This window comes from Lactuca virosa, chromosome 6 (genome assembly GCF_052849685.1).
Source record: "Lactuca virosa cultivar CGN04683 chromosome 6, Lactuca_virosa_CGN04683_v6, whole genome shotgun sequence".
Taxonomy (NCBI): domain Eukaryota; kingdom Viridiplantae; phylum Streptophyta; class Magnoliopsida; order Asterales; family Asteraceae; genus Lactuca; species Lactuca virosa.
The window spans coordinates 148,617,546-148,637,485 of NC_136431.1; positions in this window are offsets into that span (position 1 = coordinate 148,617,546).

Here is a 19,940-nt window from a genome sequence, read left to right on the forward strand (position 1 = left end):
TGATGCAAGAACTATCCGATCAACTTAACGAACCGCTCAGTAAGGGCTTTATAAGACCAAGCTTCTCACCCTGAGGAACTTCGGCCTGGTTCGTCAAAAATAAAGAATGATCACTTTGTATAGGCATCAATTACAGGAAGCCCAACAAGCTAACCATAAAAAATCAGTACCCTTTTTCCTATCTTAGACAGATTTTTCGATCGACTGTAAAAAGGGCAACCTTCTTTTCAAAAGTCGATCCAAAATCCGGATATAACCGACTATGAGTACTAGGGGAGGATGTTCCGAAGACAGCCTTTCGAACTCGTTATGGGCGCTACAAATTCGTAGTGATGCCATTCGGATTAACAAACGCACCGCAATATTCATAGATTTAATGGATAAGGTGTGTCGTCCTTACTAGGATCACTTCGTCATCGTCTCCATCGATGACCTACTTATCTACTCTCGTAGTAAGGAGGAACCTAGTCAACATCGTCAATAGACCTTGGAAACATTTCTATCAGAGGAGCTCTACGCTAAGTTCTCTAAATGCGAGTTTGGATACGAAGGGTCAAATTCCTGTATCACATCGATAGTGAGGAGGGAATTCAAGTAGACACTTCCAAATCTAGGGCTCAGTTGCATTTTGATGTAACGAGATAAGGTCATTACCTAAGCCTCCCATCAGTTAGAAACCCTCAAGGCTAGCCACGAAATACACGATCTAGAGTTAGAGGGCATCATTAGAGCAGACCGTTCAGATTAGTGGACGATTGAAAGCCTCTAGTGACCGACAGAAAAGTTACGCAAGACTTTTCAAGACTCTCGCAAGAATCGGCCCTGTAACCTACAAACTTAACTTACCCACGAAGTCAGTAACGTACATCCTACTTGCCACGTCTTGAACTTAGGCACATGCTAATCACTCCTCGGATAATGTAGTTGATCAGGCTACATCTTCCCAAGGTTGACCATATGTCTCTAAGTCTATTTGTGCTCCCCAACAATCGTAATACTTTTGTTCTGTCCTAGTGACACTGATTTTAGTATGAATGCAGGTATGTATACTTAGTTAAATATTTTATTATTTAAAAGTATAAACTCCTTATCAGAGTATTTTAATCCCGCTGTGTTTGTAGTTCGTATATCTTTTATGGGTTGATATACTCGATTCACTATAAACAATGCTCTAATACCAATCTGTCACACCCCAAAACCGGAACGGCAGAAACGTTCGGGGGTGGAGGACGTCATGTACAGTATCACAACAATGCAAAGTAGTAAACAAGCAACAACATCATCCATTGCATTAGTAGTATAATTTAATACAAGTGTGTTTTGTCAAGTTATATAGACACCAAAAATATACATCAAAATAAGAGATGAGTCTTGAAGGAGCTCCATCTTCCCAAAACCTGGCACCGGTACTTGTCTACTGGTGACCTGAGAATACAAGTTATTTTGAAAGCTAGTATCAACTTTATAGCTGGTGAGATCATAAGTATATTAGTGTCTATATTTGTATGAAAGTGTTTGTAAGTCTGTAATGTATAAGTTTGTAATTGTTTTAACTCTCCTAGAAAACCCTATGTTTCCTACTAAAACTAGCCTTCTACCAAGGCATCTAGTGTCTGTGTGTGTGTGTGTCTCTTGTAAGAGTATGTATTTTTCCCAAATCTGACTATCATTAACGAAAAATACAGTTTCTACATTATTGTTTATTGTGTGAATATCACAAAGTAAATGTAAAAGGGAAAATGAAATAGTACTGTAGTGTTGTATTAAGTAACTACTGATGTACTAACAACTTTAAACCAATTGTTATTTAAAGTACCATGTGATCAGCATGTATCCTGCTACCGACCCTAGAAAAACGACGATGTAAGACGTCGTAAGAAATGACGTTTGGCACCCGTAGACTTGCAAGTCCCACTGTAGCGAGCAGCAAGGTGTAGGATAGTCAATCCAGTATAGATCTATACACAAACTCATACGCTCCCCACTTAAGCAGATTCTGGATACAAAACGGGCCATGACAGGTAATGCCATGCCCCTGTTACGTGCCTCACATAACTGTAGTAATGTTCTTGTATATGTATGTGCTAGCTGTATTGTGTGTTCTCTCCCTGTCTAGCATGTATGTATGTTCTCTCTGTATGGTATTGTTTCATGTATGTACTGACTCTTTGTATGTTTCACTTTTCTAGTAATAGTATTAGTATCTCCCTAAACTTTACCGATTATAGTTTACTAGTAATGTTGTTTGAATGTATGAACATGTGTGTATACCTTTGCTACCCAAATGCATTTAACTGAATGAAAGAAGGAACCTTTATACCTATATACATATACATAATATATAACTAGGATTCAAACGACCTTCGGACAAATAACCTGAATACCCTAAGTCCACAATCAAACAAGGAACAGGAAGTAAGGTGAGCTATCAGTCTTAAGTCCTTTCAATCCTACTTATATAACTATATCTATATATATATATATATATATATATATATATATATATATATATATATATATATACACATTTAACAGAATATAAGTTTAAAAGAGTTTAATAAAAGTATTTGATATGTAAAAGAGTTTGTGAAACAGTTTGAAGTAAAACAGTTTGATAACACAGTTTGAAAAGTAGGAAATCCACTTGTTTTGTAGTTATTAATCACATGTGATTGATATAATAACTATAATAGTTCAACTTGTATTCCCCCCCATAAAAGCATTTAAATCATTTAAAAAGTTAATTAAGGGGGTATGAACTCGTCTGTAGTGAGTAACTCGAATGAAAGATCGATATGGGATTGTTGGGTGTCAATTGGAGTCTTGAGCACAAACGAACCCTATTTAACATATAATTACACATATGTGAATACAATTAGTGCTTATAACAACTAATTATTGAATTGGAACCACCTTAGGGGCTAGTAAACACTTATTTTGAAGTGTAACAACCACATATGATTGTATATAAGGGGTGTATCGCTATACAAGGGAGTGTATGGTCAAAATGCACAACATTTGTGTGTGTGCGGCCAGGGTGTGCGGCCAGGGTGTGTGTGCGGCCGCACACTCCCTATGGAATATGCCAAAACGTATTTTAAGGCTTTAGGACTCATCCAGAAAGGTTTCTTACTTCATGCTTTAGCCTTATAAGAAGTTTATTGCCATTTTTGGACCTAAAAAGGGTGTGTGCGGCCACCATGATGTGTGCGGTCGCACACCCTTTATGAAGATGATAAAATCGTTTTTTTCTAGCATATCATCAAGTTTTCTTAGCATATAACAAGTTATGATAAGTGTATACACGTTATAGAGGCTTGAAAGGGTGATTAAGGTCCAAAACTAGTGTGTGTTCTTGGTATTCTTGGTGTTCTTGACTAAAAATGGATGTTTTCATGGATCAAACCAAACGGTTTTGCTAGTTAAGGTCGTATATCAACAAATAAAAGGAAGGATTACTACCTTTTATGAAGATCAAGATGAAGATTTGGATGATACTTGAGAGGATTTCGAGTTCTAGCTTTGAAGAAATGGAAAAGTGTTCAAAAATGACTAAGTCTTATATATATAGGTGGGAGTGTGCGGTTGGGATGGGTGTGTGGCCGCACACTCGGTTGTGCGGCCGCACACACCTTGTGTTGGTGTGTTTGGCTCAATTGCAAGGTGTTACCCTCAAAATACTCATCCCCCGACTCTTACCTTGATTATATTAGGTTTTAAACATTCTAATTGACTCTAAATAGTGCTAGAAGATAGCAAAAACAAGTCTGGCCTTCATTGATTTGAATAAGTGTATAAGATAAAAATTTCGGATTGTCACATCATCCCCCCGTTAGAGAGAATTTCGTCCCGAAATTAGATTTTAAGCAAATAAGTTATTACAAATAACTAAGTAAAAAGACGAGGATATTTCAGTTTCATCTGATCCTCTTGCTCCCAAGTGAATTCAGGTCCTCACTTGGCGTTCCAGCGAACCTTCACTATTGGGATACGGCTTTGTTTCGTTTGCTTGACCTCCTGGTCCATGATCTCTACAGCTTCTTCTACAAAGTTGAGGCTCTCGTTGATCTCGATCTCGTCGAGTGGGATTACAAGAGTCTCGTCGGACAGACACTTTTTCAAGTTCGATACGTGGAAGGTAGAATGTACGTTACTGAGTTCGCGTGGTATGTTAAGTTTGTAAGCTACAGGGCCGATTCTTGCGAGAATCTCGAAAGGCCCTATGTACCTTGGATTTAGCTTTCCACGCCTTCCGAAGCGTATCAAGCCCTTCCAGGGTGAGACCTTCAATAGAACACGGTCGCCCACCTGGAATTCCAACGGTTTCCTTCGTTTACCAGCATAGCTTTTCTGTCGGTCTCTAGAGGCTTTCAATCGTTCACGAATCTGAACGATCTTCTCTGTCGTTTCCCGAATGATCTCCGGACCTGTGAGAGTGCTTTCAGGAACTCGTTCTTTAGCTAACTGGGTATCTCCCACCTCAGCCCAGCATGGAGGGGATCTGCACTTTCGGCCATAGAGGGCCTCGAATGGAGCAGCCTTTATGCTCGTGTGATAACTGTTGTTGTAGGAAAATTCTACAAGGGGTAAATGAGTATCCCATGCTTTCCCAAAGTCGATCACATAGGCTCGCAACATATCTTCCAAGGTTTGGATAGTCCTCTCACTTTGTCCGTCGGTCTGTGGATGGTAGGCTGTACTCATGTCCAGCCTAGTTCCCAGGGAACTTTGTAACGACTGCGAGAACCTCGAAGTGAATCTACTATCTCTGTCCGATATAATGGATATGGGAACACCGTGCAGTCGTACAATCTCCAGTATGTAAGTTCTTGTAAGCTTCTCCATCTTGTCTGTTTCTCTGATAGGTAGGAAGTGTGCGGACTTGGTCAATCTGTCGGCGATGACCCATATGGTATCAAGTCTACCCGTTGTCTTGGGCAACTTGGTTGTGAAGTCCATAGTGATCCACTCCCACTTCCATTACGGTATCTCAGGCTGTTGTAGAAGACCGGAGGGTTTCTGGTAATCGACCTTGACCTTTGCGCAAGTAAGGCATTTACTCACGAAGGTAGCAATCTCTGCTTTCAAGTTAGGCCACCAGTATAGCTTTTTAAGATCCATATACATCTTATCTGAACCTGGGTGGACGGAATAACGAGTGTTGTGGGCCTCGTTCATGACCAAGTCTCTGAAATCGCCGAGTTTCGGGGTCCAGATCCGATCCATGAGATAATAAGCTCGCCACATTTTCAGGTTTCAAAGCGTCGAGGTGAGCCTCCTTAATTTGTGTAGACAAGTGTGAATGGATAGTCATAGTCAATGATTTGACTCTACGACCAGAATATTCTTTCCGACTTAGGGCGTCAGCTACTACATTGGCTTTACCCGGATGATAACGAATTTCGCATTCGTAATCACTGAGTAGCTCGACCCACCTTCGTTGTCTCATGTTGAGCTCCTTCTGGTCAAATATGTGTTGTAGGGTTTTGTGGTCTGTAAAGATAGTGCTTTTTGTTCCATAGAGGTAGTGTCTCCAGATCTTCAGAGCAAACACAACAGCTCCTAGCTCAAGATCGTGTGTGGTGTAGTTGACCTCGTGTGTCTTCAGCTGTCTCGAGGCATAGGCGATGACCTTACCTCGCTGCATCAGAACACATCCGAGCCCTTGATTTGACGCATCACAATAAACAACGAAGTCTTCTATCCCTTCGGGAAGCGATAGTATTGGTGTGGTGCACAAGGCTCGCTTGAGCGTTTGGAACGCTCTCTCCTGCTTCTCTTCCCAGTTAGAGGCCACGCCCTTCTGGGTCAGTGTTGTAAGAGGTTTCGCAATGCGGGAGAAGTTTTGAATGAACCTGTGATAGTAGCCAGCGAGGCCTAGAAATTGACGAATTTCGGTAGGCGTCTTCGATGGATCTTTAATAGCTGGTACAACTCCAAGGTCTCCAATGAAGTTTTGAATGATCCCTTGGTTCCTTGGCTAAGGCAACTGCACTTTCACTATCACAGAAAATTTCCATTGGATCTTTAATAGCTGGTACAACTCCAAGGTCTCCAATGAAGTTCTTCAGCCATATCGCCTCCTTTGCTGCCTCGCTAGCTGCTATATACTCTGATTTGCAAGTTGAATCAGCCACTGTCTCTTGCTTAGAACTCTACCAAGAAATTGCTCCTCCATTTAAGGTAAAGACCCAGCCTGACTGAGAGCGGAAATTATCCCTATCAGTCTGAAAGCTAGCATCACTATACCCTACAACTCTCAAGTCTTCACTCCCACCGAGGGTAAGGACCCAGTCCTTAGTCCTCCGTAGGTACTTGAGGATATTCTTTACCGCAGTCCAGTGTGCCTTGCCAGGGTTCCCCTGATACCTGCTAACCATGCTCAAAGCAAAGGCTACATCAGGTCGAGTACACGTCATAGCATACATGATCGATCCTACAGCCGAAGCATAAGGTATTCGACTCATTTCTGCTATCTCAGCCTCAATACCAGGGCTTTGTGTCTTACTCAATCTGGCGTTACTCTGGATGGGTAACTCTCCTTTCTTGGAGTCCTGCATGCCGAATCTCTTCAGCACCTTATCCAAGTACGTACTCTAACTAAGTCCAATTAGTCTTTTACTCCGGTCTCTCAAGATCCTTATCCCTAGAATATAGGCAACTTCTCCTAGGTCCTTCATAGAGAAACACTTCCCAAGCCAGGACTTAACTTCCTGCAGAGTTGGGATGTCATTTCCTATGAGTAGTATGTCATCCACATACAATACCAAAAAACTAACTATACTCCCACTAGCCTTGACATATATACAAGATTCATCTTCACTCCTAGAAAAGCCAAATTCTTTGACTTTCTCATCAAAGCAAAGATTCCATCTGCGAGGTGCTTGCTTTAACCGATAAATGGATTTCTCAAGCTTACACACTCTATTAGGGTACTCTATATTGACAAAACCCTCTGGCTGACTCATGTAAACATCCTCAGCCAACTTTCTATTAAGGAAGGCGGTTTTGACATCCATTTGCCATATTTCATAGTCATGAAATGCGGCTATGGCTAACAGAACCCTAATAGACTTAATCTTGGCCACTAGAGAAAAGGTCTCATCATAATCAACTCCCGGAGTTTGTGAGAAACCCTTTGCAACCAATCCTGCCTTATAAGTGTGTACATTACCATCCATGTCGGTCTTCTTCTTGAAGATCCATTTGCACCCTACAGTCTTACGATCTGGTACATTCTCAACCAAGTTCCAAACTTGATTGTCATACATGGACTGTATCTCGCTGTCCATTGCCTCTTTCCACTTGGCTGACTCAGGGCCTGCCATGGCTTCCGCGTAACTGTTAGGTTCATCCAGACTTATCAGTGTCTCATCACTGATAAGTGTATCACCTTCCGCAGTAATATAGAATCGATAGTAATGCTCAGGTGCATTCCTAACCCTTGTGGAACGCCTTAGAGGTACAGACTTGTCAATTGGCTCAACAGGAGTTTCCTCCTCAAGTTGAGTGTTAGGGTTTGAAGTTCCTTCACCACTTCAAGGTCAACTTGCCTCCCACTGTCTCCTTGGATTATGAACTCTCTCTCTCGAAAGAACGCCCTCCTAGCTACAAAGACCACATTCTCACTAGGTCTGTAGAAGAGGTAACCAAAGGATTTCTGTGGGTAGCCGATGAAAATACACCTCTCACTTCGAGGTTCGAGCTTATCATGAGTCTCGCGTCTCACGAAAGCCTCACAACCCCAAATCTTAATGTGGTCTAGTTTGGGTACTTTACCAGTCCACATCTCATGAGGAGTTTTGGCAACTTTCTTTGTGGGAACTAGATTAAGGATATGTGCGGTAGTCTCTACGGCATACCCCCAAAATGAGATTGGTAGCGAAGCTCGACTCATCATGGAACGAACCATATCCAACAAGGTTCGATTACGCCTCTCAGCTACACCATTCAACTGCGGTGTCTTGGGGGGTGTCAATTGTGAGACAATCCCACATTCCCTAAGATAGTCGAGGAACTCTGAACTAAGATACTCACCACCTCGATCGGATCGAAGCATCTTAATGTTCCTGCCCAATTGATTCTCGACTTCCTGTTTAAACTCTTTAAACCTCTCAAAAGTCTCTGACTTATGCTTGATTAAGTGGACATATCCATATCTACTGTAATCATCAGTAAAAGTCAAATAATAACGATTAGCATCCCTTGTGGCATGTTTGAAGGGTCCACACACATCCGTGTGTATAAGATCCAACAAACCTTCACCCCTCTCACAAGAACCTGTGAAGGGTGACTTTGTCATTTTTCCAAGTAAGCATGATTCGCAACTATCATCTGACTTTAGGTCAAATGACTCCAAGACTCCATCCTTTTGGAGTTGGCCTATGCGTTTCTTGCTTATATGTCCAAGACGACAATGCCATAATGATGCTTTATCCAAGTTATTATTATTAACATAATCAATACACAATACATTATTTCCTAAGTTATCAACCACAGATACAGTTTCATACACGCCATCACAAGGTAATGCTTTAAAATAAAGAACATTATTAAAGAAAGCATTAATCGAACCAACTTCATTATCAAATGAAAAGGTGAAACCTTGTTTATACAATGCATGAAAGGAAATAATGTTTCTTGCCATTTCTGGCGAATAACAACACTTATTCAAATCTAAACTAAACCCACTACTTAGCGATAAAGTATAAACTCCAATCTTGGTGACAGGTAAAGCTTTCCTATTCCCCATGATTAAGTTTATTCTTCCATGATCCACATTGTCACTTCTTCTTAGTCCCTGCAAATCAGAACAGATATGAATACCACAAACGGTATCAAGGACCCAAGAGTTAGAATGGGGTGAGTTATTAGATAAGATAGTGTAAATACCTGCATGGTTGGGTTTAACTTTCCCATCCTTCACATCTTGCTGGTACTTTGGGCAGTTCCGCTTCCAATGTGACTTTTCATGGCAATAAAAGCATTCAGCCTCTTTTGGGTCAGAAGAAGGAGTGACGAAACCTTTCTTGGTTCCACTTGAAGAAGAGCCATCAAGGGTCCTAGCCTTGGTACCCTTCGAAGAGCTCTTCCTCTTCTTCCCTCGACTTTTCCCGATTGCCAAAACCGGGGCGGAGTTTGGAGTAGGAGTGTTAACGACTGACTTACCCTTAAGACCTGTTTCTGCGGTCTTGAGGAGTCCCTGAAGTTTGCTGAGTGTGACCTGAAGTTTGCTGAGTTCCTGAAGTTTCCCGATTGCCAAAACAAGGGTTTTCTTTTGTTGGGTTTTAGTATACTACAACATCCTATGGTACACATACAACCCTGAATACCTTGGATCTATGTTTTCACTAATTATACATGTTGGGTATTGTTTGTTGCGTCATGGGCTGGTTTTTGTATATCCGGATTGGGCCTGTCCATCCGTGATTATCATGTAGGGTTAAACTATAAATAGTGCATGCATGTATGCATTAGATACGTTCTTGATTATCATAATTATTGTTTTTGTAACCCTAAACACATCTACAGTCGAAGTTCTAAATCGAGCTCTTCTGACGTGTTAAAGTTTAATCATTCGACATCTTTCAAATCATTCCTGTGTTCTTCATTACATCTTTAATTGTTTATCTGCTTAGAATATATCGATCCTACTAGAACTTTGTTCTAACAATTGGTATCAGAGCAGGAGACTATGTGATCTATACACATTCCTTCTATATTAAGAATTCTTTAGGGTTTCCGCTTTTATCGAATATAAAGAAGTTGTCTTCTTCCTGTCGACGGTAACTCTTGTGATTGATAAAACCCTAATCTCAAGTTTACAGGCCAGATTCTAGCGGTTCTAAGGAAAGGCTCACCATGTCTCATGAAGATTCTCAAACTAATCCCATCAACATCTCTAACAACATTGGATCCACTACAGGGATTCCTATTCTTTACACTTAAGACTACGAAGTATGGGCGCATCACTTTGAAGATTACGTGGTTGGATCTGAAGATAATGGTTATCTCATCTGGGAAGCTGTCACGCTTGGGGCGTTTGTTCACTTTGGAACGAACACGACTGTGAAGACTCAAAAAGAATATAATAAGCTGGTGGCAGACGTAGATAAGATGCCGCAGGATGAGAAAGACAAGTTGCTATGTAGTGTGAAGGCCATGAGAATGATCAGATTCGCTCTGCAATCTGATACTTTTTAGTTAGTTGGTGCATGCACGACGGCCAAAGAAATCAAGGATAGGTTGAAAGAACTTTACTCAACCGATGAAGATCTAGAACACTCTATTCAAACCTTGTTGCTCTCAGAATTTGGAGTTTTCGAACAGAAACCTGAAGAGAAACTGATACAAACCTTCGATCGCTTCAATCATCTCCTAAGTAAGATGATCAAGCATGGAATAGAAAGAAAGTTGATCGAGCAAAAGGTAACCTTCATGAATGGTTTGAGACCTGAATAAATGGCAGTGGTTTCAACAGTGAAAGCTCAGGAACAGTTTAAATCTTACTCACTAGCGAAACTTGTGGGAATACTAAAATCCCATGAGAGTGTGGTAACCAAGGAGGCGAAGGTAGTTTCGGGTGTGGGATCGTTGGCCGTAGTTTGAAAAGGAAAAAGTGTTGTAGAAGAAGAGGAGGAGTCAGATATGTCTAAGTGTGACCTTACAAGCGAAGAATACGCTATGATGCTCACCAATCCAAAGAAGTTTGCACGAAGGAAATTTCCTGTCAGTAAGAACTGAAACTGGTAGGGAAGTTATAGTTCTGAGAAGGTGAAAGATGAAGCGGATAATTCTTCTCAAAAGGATGACGACAAGAAGGAGAGCAAGCTTGCAGGAGACTCTGGATTCGACTGCAATTACTGTCATGGCAAGAACCACTTTGCCAAAGATTGCATGCTGAGGAAGATGGATGAGAAAAGAGATGGTGAAGATGACGAGGCATATTACATGCGAAAGTTGGAAGAAATCAAGAAAAAGAAGGCAAATAACAGGTCAATGAATGCCTTAAATGTACAGGAAAATGGGGATGAAGATGAGTTCGGTGGCGTTGAAGTTTGGTCAACCGATTCTGAGGATGAAGAAGTGAGAAAGCCCATACATGGAAGAGCTTATGTGGCGAGAGATGCAAGTTCGGCTGGAAAATGTTTGATGGTTACAGCAGGAAGACCAACCGAAAGTGAACGTAAGGAGCCGAACCTGACTGAGGACAAGTGCTTTGCTCCCAAGCCCGATAGTGGGAAGATCGACGACTATGATCGGTTGATCAAAAAGGTACAATCCATCCTTGAATCACTTAAAGTTCCAGTAGTAAATTATGAAGAAGTATTAAATGAATTAAAATTTAAATTTTCTAACTTAAGTGGTAGTCTCATGCAAACTCTCTTAGCGAACTCTAACCTAACTGACAAACTCAGCAGGGTGTCTTCAAAGAGTGAGGAGAGAAGGATGTCGATTGAGCTGAAGGAGACGGAGTTAAATAGGGCTAGGGATGAAATTATTTATTTTCAACGAGACAATTTAAAGTTTTTGAAACAAAGGAATGTTTTTTGTTTAATTGCTAAACGCTTATATACTAATATTGCTCAATTTCACTTAAGTTGTGAAATAGGGAAAAAGATTCATAAGATGATTTTACCCTTCCTTGAATTTAAGGAGGATGAGGTCATCGCTGAATGTGAATCAATAATTTCCTCAGAAGAAACATCCATCGCTTACAAAATCGGACTGGACAAGATAGAGACCTTCATTGACTCTAAGAAACATAATGTTGGGTTTTGAGCATTCTAACACTCCTATGGTGTACATGCAACCCAAAATACCTTGGATCTATGTTTTCTCTATTATACATGCAAATATCAATTTCCAAGGTATTGTTCTAACTAGAATAATATAAAGTACACATAATATAAATTCTAGTAGAATTACATACCTCTTCTTTGGAGCTTGATTCCATGGAGCTCAAGAGCCTAGTGCCCCAAGTGTGACACCTCAAATGGTTCACACAACATCATAAACACTTGGAATAACTTGAGAGAAAGTACACATTTCATGAAATCGGTTTGCCCTCTCTTGTTTCTCTAGTGGCCGATTTCTTCAATAATAAGATCATTATATAGTTAGTCACAATTAGGGTAAACCCTAATTGTCATAGCTTTCCATTTCCTTGGATCCATGGGTTCAAATACACCATGGAGCATCCATAGAGCATCCTATGGGTTTAGCCCAACTTGATAATCTATGGACCATTAGCCCACTATATAAGTATGGATGATTTACATAATCAACCCATATATTTAATTAGTCTTCTTTTGATCACTTAATTAATTCTAGATTAATTCTTGATCAATACTAATTAAATAATCTTATTAATATATGTAACGTCCATAAAGATTGAGCCAATTTGAAGCATTTTAATTTATTCAAAAACCATTAAGTTCATACATCTCGTTTTCAAAATAGTTTAAACATCAGAGTATCCCCCAGAACCATATCTCATAAATCATAAAACATGAGGAGCGGTACGATCACGCCTTCGCCTTGCCACGATCTCCGGAAGTACCTGAAACAATACACTGAAACTGTAAGCCCGGAAGCTTAGTGAGTTACCCCGAAAATACCAACCACACATAACATACTCATATCATATCACAAATAGAACATCCATTCACAACGGGTCTACTGTGTAACTGGTCCGCCCGCACCGGGCCTTCAGTCCACCTGGTCCACCCTCCGAGTCTAGCCATGTACATCGAGTCTAGAGTGTGATTGGTCCGCCCACACCGGGCCTTCAATTCACCTGGTCCACTCTCTGAGTCTACAGTATGACTGGTCCGCCCACATCGGGCCTTCAGTCGGCCTGGTCCACTCTCCGAGCCTCGGCACGTCTGGTCCGCCGTCTTGGGGCCTTCAGCCTATCCGGACCGCTCGCTGGGCCTTCAGAATATCCGGTCCGCCCTGGGTATGTTGGCCTACAGCACAAAGCAGGACCCGCCTCAACCCAACCCCCGTCAAACAACCATGTGCACATACAACAATTAATCACATAACAATCCTCAACCAGAGAACAGTCTAACAGATCACATAACATATCAACATCCTAACCAGGATTCCGACCTAACTGGTCACTAGCATAACATTACCCTATATCCCGGGTACTGACCTTAACCAGGTCACTAACATAACACCATCCTAAATACCAGGATGCAGATCTAGCAAAACAATAAGATAACAAACAATACCCGGATTTCCATCCGATAAAGGGCCGGCCTTGGTGCCGTAGACCCTGTTGATATATTGAGGATAACTCACGTCGCAATTGCCGACTGAAAGGATAAGATCAGCTGCTCCGATCACCGACACGAACTCCACCACCGAACACTACCAAAGAACCAATTCCATAAATACCAAAATCACCAAAAATACCCTTGGAAGTCAAACTGGTCAACTCTTGGTCAAAGTCAAAGTCCTCAGTCAAAGTCAACCTCCCTGACTGACTCTACTCGCCGAGTCGACCCGTCGACTCGTCGAGTCCCTATACTCAGAAACTCCCATAACACGAGTCTACTCGCCGACTCACCCCAAGACTCGTCGAGTCCAACGATCTCCGAGTCCCATCCTGTCCAACTCACCGAGTCACCCCTCGACTCACTGATCTGCGTCTTAACCAAAAGAGGTTAGGGGTTCTGCGACCAGACTCGCCAAGTCCAAGAATAGACTCGTCGAGTCCACGACAATCTTCAATAGACTCGCTGAGTTGTTCTTCCAGCTCGTCGAGTCCAAGCTCATCATCATAAGACTCGCTCAGTCACCCATGCGACTCGCCGAGTTACTATGCGACTCAAAGTCCGATCTCTAGCCTGACTCGACGAGTCATCTCCCAGACTCGTCGAGTCCATACGTGCATTCCCATAATCTCGAGTCACAGAGCTACTCCTTTGCTCCAAACAATAGATCTGGGTCTCTAGAGTCCATTAGCAACATAAAGTTGCTACCTTTACGTGCTTCATGCCCCATAATACCAAAAACCAAGCTAGAAAGGGACTTAACTCTTGGGGAAAGGCTTTTCATAGCAACCAAAAGGGCTTTCTGCATCTTTGATCCAAATAGAGCTCAGATCTGGAGTTTCAACTCCAGATCTAACTTATACACCAAGATCTCTTCATATCATCTCCAAACAAGCCCTAAAACTTCCATGAAAATGGATCTAGAAAGGGGAAAGCCAAGGATAACGATTCATTACCTCCAAAACGACCTCTTGCTGAAGAGTAATATGAATCTCCACAAATCTCCTTGATCCAAGCTTCTTGATCTTCAAGATCTCTTCACAAAACACTTAACAATGCTCCAATTTGCTTCCAATGGCTCTCACTCACGATTCAAGGGTTTCTGGGTCTCAAAGGGGGCTAAGGGAGCTGAGGGGAGGACATTAAGTCCTTTAAATAAGGTGCAACCCCGAAGATTAGGGTTTTTCCTCGACCAACACTGACTCGTCGAGTCAAGCCGCCGACTCGCCGAGTCATGCCACTTAACCCCGTGCCACGCACCCGCTTCGACTCGGCGAATCAAGAGACCTACTCGCCGAGTCCCTTCCTTTATTCTCACTTAGCACCCTTCAAATTCTTGCTTCTGAACTTTGGATGTTACAATTCTCCTCCACTTAAATTAGGCTTCGTCCTCGAAGCCTGCGACAACATGAACTTCCGGATGATACTCCCACAATGCATCCACTGATCTCAAACCGGCCCAGATTCCTTCAACACTGCTATCGAATCCCTAAAATCCATCTATTCCCTTGCAGGGTCCTGATCAACTGCTTCAAGGCGGCCATCAGCTTCTTTTCTCTGATGACAACACTCATCAACTAAGTACCACCTGAAGACACTACCTTACTTCCGTCTTACGCATTCATTCGCAACCTGCGAAAACTGGATACCACAACACCCACTGAGCTCCGCCAAGACACTAATTCATCTTCCTTCGCCCAAAATTGGCGATAACCCTGGCAACTAGCAACCTGGAACGAATCCTCATGATGGAATACCCTAGGTTGGAATACCTCTACATACATAACTCAAGCCTACAACTATACTCGGAACTAAGGACCTTGTCCTTGCGTCACCCTCGAACCCTTCGGTTCGACACAACGGAGTGCAATCCACCCACACTTCCCTATCGCGATCTCTAGGTCCTTGACCTCCGACTGTAATATCCTTATGCAGTCCTCAGCACCGGTCCAGACTGCTCCCGAGTCTGTTATCCTGCTGAATCACCTTCCTCTGTCCCATTCCCCAATCTGGAACCACTATCCTCCTCCTCTTCCAAGGAGACCGAAAACATGCCTGCACATCATCCAACATTGCCACAACCTCAACGGGCATCCAACCCGTATGTGCTTCCATATATCTGGTACAATCCTAGTGCTTACTACCAATAACTGAAGCACTTTCGATCATCCATTTACTCCACTGCCTCCCTTTTAGAGGACCCACACTCCTTCCGGGGTTACATACCCTTCCTTTCCAGGAAGTCTACTCAACAACCCTTACCGCACCTATAAGTGCCACAGAGCTAAAATCCACTCTACACTATCCATGTAGAGCAACTGCTATTTTCGAACTCCCATATACTCCGAATCCGATCACATAACTAACAAGCCCCACGTACGGCCTCCAACCAACTTCATCATCATGATCAATACTTGGGGCCAGACCATATCGATTACTATTGCATGGAGACATATTCACTCATTCTCCACATACCGATCTCCTAACACATCCAGAGTCTTCAGCATGACTGGACCGCCTTACCAGGCCTTCAGCCTATCTGGACCACTCTCAGAACCTTCAACATTTCTGGACCGCCCTCCTGGGCCTTCAGCCTGTCTAGACCGTTCCTCGAGCCTTCGGCCTGATTGGTACGCCTTCCAGCCTTCAGTCTATCCGGATCGCTCAAAAATATCGTACGTCACCCTGAACCGTCCTCCCCGAAAATCTCTCCCATGCAGTCTGTTCTAGCCCTCTTGGGGTTCCGAACTCCCGTTCCGTTCCCGGAATCCTTTCCATGGCCTAAACCCAGGCCTCACAACAATCAATCACTTTCTCTGGAAACCATGGCCTGTTCCCTGCCCCACGTGTCTATTTCCACATTCTTGGCTAACACAACACTGAAATCCAACAGGTAACCATCCTTGGATGCATGTTGTTCCACCGGAGAATTTTTCTAATTCTCCCCCACTTAGTGCATCGACTACTAACCACCGATGCTCAAAACCGGCATAGCTCAATCCCCCTTACTCCATTCATTCCCTCTTATCCATGAACTAACTCCCTCGGGAGTAAGTAACCTTCACCGAATAACCCTTCCGTCATCGCACACCCAAACTCCAAGTAAGTTCGAATCTCAACTGAACGCTCCTCACATCGCCGTTGCTATTCCTAGCAGCGAGATCACATAACTTGTCTTCCGACCATAATCCTCCTGGACGCTAACCAACTACAACTCCTAACTACTAAGATCCTCAATCATACTACGAACATGCGGAACAATGTAGATAGATTTACAATGCCACACAAATAACCAGATAACAAGATGGTAACATACCCGCAGCTGCATCTGGCTCTGCCCTGACCTCCTCTGCTGTAAGCTGGAATGCGCGTCCCTGAGCCCTCGGAGGCTCCGCTCCACCCTGGCCTCCGCCAGTAATCCTCAAAGTGTCCGGTGCTGGAGCCTGCACCGGTCTTGCAACAAGCTGTGGACAGTTGGCCCTCAAGTGCCCAACCTGATGGCAATGATAGCAAATCCTCATATCCTGAACCGGGGCTGACTGTCGGCAATCCCTCACATAATGCCCCTCCCTCCCGCACTTGCGGCATGTACCACCGGACCTACAAATTCCGGCATGACCCTTCCCACATTTCTCACAAGTGTGACTGCTCTGACCTCCAATCCTTGAGTAAATGGTTTTGGACCATTTCGGCGCCGGCTGCGACTGCACCGGGGCCTGTATCTGCTCTCGTAACTGCAACTCCATCTCTAACTCCCGTCGCCTGGCGGCCTCCTGCAGCTCTAACAAGGTATCACACCTTTGCGTGGACACAAAATGCCTGATGTACCTCTTAAGCATACTCAGATATCGGGACATCTGAGCCTGCTCTGAAGCAAACTCTGGGCAAAACATCTCCCTCTCAGTAAACATCCTGGTGATCTACGTCACCGACTCTGAATCCTGCTTTAGCTCCAGGAACTCCTGAGCCAACCTCTCTCTCTCAACCTGCGGAACATAACGAGTACTGAATATCTCCCGGAACTGATCCCAAGTAACCGCAGCCCGCTGCACATCAGAGTAAGATCCCGTAGTCAACCTCCACCAATACTTCGCCCCGAGCCTCAAAAGGTTCAGAGCACACCTCACCCTTTGATCCGCAGGGCATGAACACGTGAACAAACAACCCTCCACGTCTGACAACCATCTCATAGCAACGATCGGATCCTGGACTCCATCGAAAGTAGGGGGCTTCGTATTATCGAAGTCCCGATACTGAAAACCTCGACCGGTTCCTCCCCCTGCCACTGCTACAGCCGCTGTAGCTGCCGCGACAACCACCTCCGCAAGAGCTGCATAGCGCTCATCAAAGTACTCAACCATGGTGTTGTTGATCGACCCAAACATCTCCGGCAACTCGGCCCAGAACATAGCAGCAACCTCATCATGCAGGATCTCACGAATCGTGGCATCCAACTCGTCTGTAATCATCTGACCGATGACCTCGGGTGGTACTGACCCATCCTGACCACCCTCTCTCGATCCTGATCCCGAACCGGATCCTGTCCCGAAACGTCTCGTAATCGCCATACTGCAATACACCAACAAGACCCTTAGACACATCACATGTCCACCCGGGGAACCATCTCATAACTGATACCCTAGAGAGTTGTGACTTCCTTGATATGCGTATGGGTCCTGTGCTTTCAGTAGTATGGGCCCATACTACCTTCCACACCTACCCATAGTTGTCTCAAGTATCACTAGAACACTATAACCATATATACACACACACGCTCAATCCTCACTCCTAGAGGAAAAGCTGAATATCTCATATAAGGAAAACCCTAGGCTAGTGGGCATCACATAATCAGGAAACTCTATCATGCAATTCCTGAAGATCCGTAGCCTAGTACTAGCATGCTGTTCTAACATATCACATAATCAAATACTTGCATGGTATTTTGGGGTCTACTTACTGGCTCTGGCTGATCGTACCCTCTACATCCTCCTTTACTTATTTCGAAAACCTTTTGAAAACCATTTTGAAAATCCCTCCTTGATTTGAGACTGGATTCACACGAATGTTCCTCCAATTCACTCAAACCAAGGCTTTGATACCAACTTGTAACGTCCATAAAAATTGAGCCAATTTGAAACATTTTAATTTATTCAAAAACCATTAAGTTCATACATCTCGTTTTCAAAATAGTTTAAACATCAGAGTATCCCCCAGAAACATATCACATAAATCATAAAACATGAGGAGCGGTACGATCACGCCTTCGCCTTGCCACGATCTCCTGAAGTACGTGAAACAATACACTGAAACTGTAAGCCCGGAAGCTTAGTGAGTTACCCCCAAAATACCAACCACACAAAACATATTCATATCATATCACAAATAGAACAGCCATGCACATCGGGTCTACTGTGTGACTGGTCCGCCCGCACCGGGCCTTCAGTCCACCTGGTCCATTCTCCGAGTCTAGCCATGTACATCGAGTTTAGAGTGTGATTGGTCCGCCCGCACCGGGCCTTCAAGCCACCTGGTCCACTCTCTGAGTCTACAGTATGACTGGTCCGCCCACAACGGGCCTTCAGTCGGCCTGGTCCACTCTCCGAGCCTCGGCACGTCTGGTCCGCCCTTGTGGGGCCTTCAGCCTATCCGGACCGCTCGCTGGGCCTTCGGAATATCCGGTCCGCCCTGGGTATGTTGGCCTATAGCACAAAGCAGGACCCTCCTCAACCCAACCCCCGTCAAACAACCATGTGCACATACAATAATTAATCACATAACAATCCTCAACCAGACAAACAGTCTAACAGATCACATAGCATATCAACATCCTAACCAGGATTCCGACCTAACCGGTCACTAGCATAACATTACCCTATATCCCGGGTACTGACATTAACCAGGTCACTAACATAACACCATCCTAAATACCAGGATGCAGATCTAGCAAAACAATAACATAACAAACAATACCCGGATTTCCATCCGATAAAGGGTCGGCCTTGGTGCCGTAGACCCTGTTGATATAGTGAGGATAACTCACCTCGCAATTGCCGACTAAACGGATAAGATCAGCTGCTCCGATCACCGACACGAACTCCATCACCGAACAGTACCAAAGAACCAATTCCATAAAACCAAAATCACCAAAATACCCTTGGAAGTCAAACTGGTCAACTCTTGGTCAAAGTCAAAGTCCTCAGTCAAAGTCAACCTCCCTGACTGACTCTGCTCGCCGAGTCGACCCGTCGACTCGTCGAGTCCCTATACTCAGAAACTCCCATAACACGAGTCTACTCGCCGAGTCACCCCAAGACTCGTCGAGTCCAATGATCTTCGAGTCCCATCCTGTCCAACTCACTGATCTGCATCTTAACCAAAAGAGGTTAGGGGTTCTGCGACCAGACTCGCCGAGTCCAAGAACAGACTCGCCGAGCCCACGACAATCTTGAATAGACTCGCCGAGTTGTTTTCCAGCTCATGGAGTCGAAGCTCATCATCATAAGACTCGCTGAGTCACCCATGCGACTCGCCGAGTTACTATGCGACTCAAAGTCCGATCTCTAGCCCGACTCGCCGAGTCATCTCCCAGACTCGTCGAGTCCATACGTGCATTCCCATAATCTCGAGTCACAGAGCTACTCCTTTGCTCCAAAC